Source organism: Hemibagrus wyckioides, linkage group LG12 (genome assembly GCF_019097595.1).
Source record: "Hemibagrus wyckioides isolate EC202008001 linkage group LG12, SWU_Hwy_1.0, whole genome shotgun sequence".
Lineage (NCBI taxonomy): Eukaryota > Metazoa > Chordata > Actinopteri > Siluriformes > Bagridae > Hemibagrus > Hemibagrus wyckioides.
Genome location: NC_080721.1, coordinates 6,550,364 through 6,555,581, shown reverse-complemented (window position 1 = coordinate 6,555,581; position 5,218 = coordinate 6,550,364).

The window sequence follows — 5,218 nt, the reverse complement described above, 5'->3', positions numbered from 1 at the left end:
ACTTGTACTAATGTGGAATTAAAATAGAACTACGAGCAAGCAAGAGAATGTTAATGGAAGTTTTTCATTAGCTCTGAAAGCCGAGTGTTTGTGAAGCTCTAGAAGGTGAAAGCAGCTGTAATTCCAACCATAACATTCCTTCTATAGGGTTCCACACACATATACACACACACACACACAAATCAGAATGCAAACAGTGTCATTAGACCGAACTTCAGTCTCTGTGGAACGCTTTGAGTCCGAGACCTAATTTGTCAAGGAAAACAATTAGCGGGGAATGATCCGTTACATTGCTTTTAATGAGCTCAGTCAGGTCGCGCCACTAAAAGTGGCAACACAGAAAGGTCACTGTGACGCCTACACCCACTCACCCCCTTCCCTCCATCACATCAGGGGGTGATGAAGGAGTTACACATAAAATCCCCATAATTGCTCATGAGATGATTGAAATACTGCAGTGCAGATGTCAAAGGATTCATAAAAAACACAATTTCAGCCATGAATTGCACAATAAAAAAGTAAAAAAAAAAAATTGAGCCACAGTTCTTAGTCAGTAAGTTTGTAAGAGGTTCATCAGTCAGTGACCTTGGCAAGGCCTCATTGCACGAATGATAGAGACAGTGGTTGCCATAACTATTGTAACCATGGCTACGGCTTGACTGCGTTGAATGCTAGACTTTTGTTAGAACTGAATGGGATATTTTACTTTCAGTCAATATTCTGTTTCGAGGTATCACAAAGAAAGCCTCTTCATTGCATGTCACTAACTGCTATCAGGTAGGGTTTAGTGGTCCTGCTGGTCCTACTGACAGGTCATCAAAAGCTAATGGCCAAATTTTCTAATACCATTATATCATTCATCAAAAAAATGTAAATCAACAAGTTATTAACTGAGAATATAATCATATGAAGGGGCAATCAGAGTAGCTGAGTGGACATCATGTTAGTCTTTTAGTGAAGTGATGACACTTAACACTGGGTTTTAGGTGCAGACGCAATTTCTATATATATATATATATATATATATGGTGAAAAATGTATGCAAACAAGGCATTTGTATATTTGTGTCCTACAGCTAAACATCCAAGTCATCTTTGTTATAAATAATGCATTCCTGTTGTTTTATGTAGCTCTTTGTTGTTTTTATGTAGCACCATGGTCCTATAGGAATGTTGCTTCATTTCACTATGTACTGCGTCAGCTATATATGGTTGAAATGACAATAAAAGCTTCTTGACTCTTTCAATTTCTTCAATTTCAAAGAAAATTCAACCCTACCATAGATCTAATGTTGCTTTCTTAGGGAAAAACAAACTTGAAATTGAAGGTCAATTGAAAGGCCAAATGATGCTTTTCCAGTCTTTACTGGCCCAGTTTGGGTCAGCTAGTACCCCTCTGTAGTCTGAGATATTTGTTCTTGGAGTGGAACCTGTTGTGGTCTTCTGCTGTGTTGACCTATCCATCTTCAGTCTGGTCATTCTCTTCCAAACTCGCTCTCATCAGCAAGGTGTTTTTTCTCAGTGTATTCATTCCACCATTTTTTTGTAAACTATAGACTGTTCCAGAAAATCCGAAGTTTCCTTATTCTGATGTTTGATTAACTAAAGCTTTTGACTTGTATCTGCATGGGTTTATGCACTGAGCTGCTGCATTATGATTGGCTGAACTGCACAAATGAGTCTTTACATGAGTGTACATGTACGATTAAGGTGATTACACACCAATACGAAACATAGTACAGGACAATATAAGGTAAAAAAGATAGAAATTTTACATAGAGATGGTTGCACGTGATGTAACGTCTCATAGGTTTTTAGGAACATGTTATAAAACGCTTGCTTAAGGGATTACAAATAATCAAATATCTCTGAATAAACAATTTCTCTGTGCTTCTTTAAAGGACCCAAGTCATGATTTAGCAAACACAAATAATAAAAAAAAGACCTTAAATACATGCAGGCCATCAAAGTTTCATTTCCAGCCAATCAATTTGGCATGATTTTCCCTGCCAAAATGCCGGGTTCTGGCTAATTGCAGAGGCGTTTGAGCTCTCTTTTCTCTTGACACCCTTGCTAACATTAAAACCTAATCTTGCTTTCAGAGATGAGGACAGCTCCCACAGTTGCTTGTCTCTCCCTGTCCCTGTCTCCCATTAACCGATGCCAGGCTTTAACTACACGGAAAAGTGCTCTTTATGTCACGGATCACTAGCTAACCTTTATGAAGGCAGGCTTTATAGGGCAAGTCTTATAATCAGTCAGTGCAAGACCTTCATCATCTTCTGTCATGACTGCTGCTGGAAGGGAAAAAATGGCCTTGCGCTTTCACTTATTTTTCTTTCACTGTCATGAAAAGCTCAGGTTCTGTGCACTGAAACCTTACAGAACCAGTGGGAAAGTAAAATCTATGTATTCGCGTGAAGCAAATTACAACCTCCAAGTGAGCTATGTGAAATATATGCCATATTATCTGAATTTCTGAACACATTATTGTGTATTATACCACAATGCTCGATTCTGATTGGTCAGCAGCTGTGGATACATTTTCTATAGCAGTAGCCCTGTCTTTAAGGATTATATTAAATCACTCATTGTTACCAATTGTAAATCACTGACATGTTTTTTTTTTGTTTAGGAGACATTTATTTTAGCATGTTTGGAAGGAAGCACTTTGTAGCTTGAGATAAAGCAGTGCATTTCATTTTTTCCACCATGTGAAAGCGTCTGAGGCAACATAGAGAGGAAATCACAAAATGTATGCACTTTTATGGATGTTTACAATATTAATCATAATAGGAAAATATATGAAGTAAATACTGGCAATTATTGGTAATTATTTGCTGTGGTATAAGAGGAATAAAACACTGTTTAAAACATGAACTTTGGGGTAAGGGTAGTTCACAGGCAGCATCACACCACCCTATCATTGATTATTTTCCTTTAACAGCACATCCTGTTGTGTTTTCTTCCCTACTTATAACATGATAGTAATCTCTGACAAGCCTCTATCCACATATTCAGACACAGGATTAAAGAATCTCCTACCAAAGCCAGCCAGTCAACTCAATTGTTCTTCACTATTATAGCAATTTAGCCTTTATTCATTAAGCTAATCTCTTTGAAGAGACAATACGCTACTACGTACAGAAGGTTTTCCAGTAGGAAAAGGCGTTTGCATTAAATAACTTTGGTGAAAACCACAACTTAAATCGATACGTATGAGCACGCATCCATCAGTGCATTCAGAATAATCAATAACAACAAACAAAAGCCCGTGGAAGCCATAAAGCATCGTCTGCGGTTGCCATGGGAGTTGATACGCCTGACTTAACACAGACAATGCCCTGTGATTGCTACTAGGAGAACATGTCATTTTGCAAGGAGAAACCAGTGAGGAAGAGGGTGATGGAGTGATGAAGAGAGCCTCTGATGAAAAAATGCCTTTGCATTTTACCAGCATTCTTGTAAAGTTGAAAATCCTTGCAAATTTAGACGAAATAAAATATGAAGATAAATTATAAATGTAAAGATAAATGTGAATATTACATATTAATCAAATGTCCATGTTATGAGTTAAATAATTAAAATAAAATTCAATAATAATAATAATAATAATAATAATAATAATAATAATAATAATTTATAAATTATTATAAATTATTGAATAATTAATAATAATAATAATAATAATAATAATAATAATAATAATAATAATAATAATAATAATATAATTTAATATAATTAATTTATTTAAAGATTTTTTTTAGGTTATCATTCCCAGACCATGAATTCCAGCATTAATAAACCTTTAGCAATGTTAATAAAGTGTTAATTGTTGATGTAAATACAAATGCATCACCTCATGGTTATAAAAATAAATCCTCACAATTTTTAACAAATAATTTTGATCATTAACTCAAGGTGTATTTATATCCATTCATCCTCACTTCTGAATTTTACCAATGCAAAAATATTAATTATATTAATCAATAATACTTTCATTTGTTCGTATTAGTTAATGTGGACATGTTTACATAAAAGGAAAAAAAAAAATGTATTAACACATTGTGATTTATTCAGTTCATTATTTATTACTTGGTTGCCATAACTTACGGATTGTCATTACTGAAGCTGATGGTTTTGTTATTGCTGAAGCTTTGTAAAGTAATGCTGTCAATAATAATAATAATAATAATAATAATAATAATAATAATAATAATAATTATATATATATATATATATATATATATATATATATATATATATATATATATATATATATTAACTATAATAAAATAAGTATAAATTTAGTTCTACATAACGTAGACCTATTTTTAAGCAATTAAAAAATAATTGAATTTAAAAGTAAATAATAGAAATTGGGCATTTTAAACTCAAAAGATTTCAAAATTGTTTTTTTGTATTTTTTGGATACACAACTGCTTATGACATCAATACTAAGTATATATATATATATATATATATATATATATATATATATATATATATATATATATATATATATATATATATATACGCTATATTGCCAAAAGTATTCGCTCACCTCCCTTGACTCGCATATGAACTTAAGTGACATCCCATTCCTAATCCATAGGGTTCAATATGACGTTGGTCCACCCTTTGCAGCTATAACAGCTTCAACTCTTCTGGGAAGGCTGTCCACAAGGTTTAGGAGTGTGTTTATGGGAATTTTTGACCATTCTTCCAGAAGCGCATTTGTGAGGTCACACACTGATGTTGGACGAGAAGGCCTGGCTCTCAGTCTCCGCTCTAATTCATCCCAAAGGTGTTCTATCGGGTTGAGGTCAGGACTCTGTGCAGGCCAGTCAAGTTCCTCCACACCAGACTCTGTCATCCATGTCTTTATGGACCTTGCTTTGGTCACTGGTGCACAGTCATGTTGGAAGAGGAAGGGGCCAGCTCCAAACTGTTCCCACAAAGTTGGGAGCATGGAATTGTCCAAAATGTCTTGGTATGCTGAAGCATTCAGAGTTCCTTTCACTGGAACTAAGGGGCCAAGTCCAGCTCCTGAAAAACAACCCCACACCATAATCCCCCCTCCACCAAACTTTACACTTGGCACAATGCAGTCAGACAAGTACCGTTCTCCTGGCAACCGCCAAACCCAGACTCGTCCATCAGATTGCCAGATGGAGAAGCGCGATTCGTCACTCCAGAGAACGCGTCTCCACTGCTCT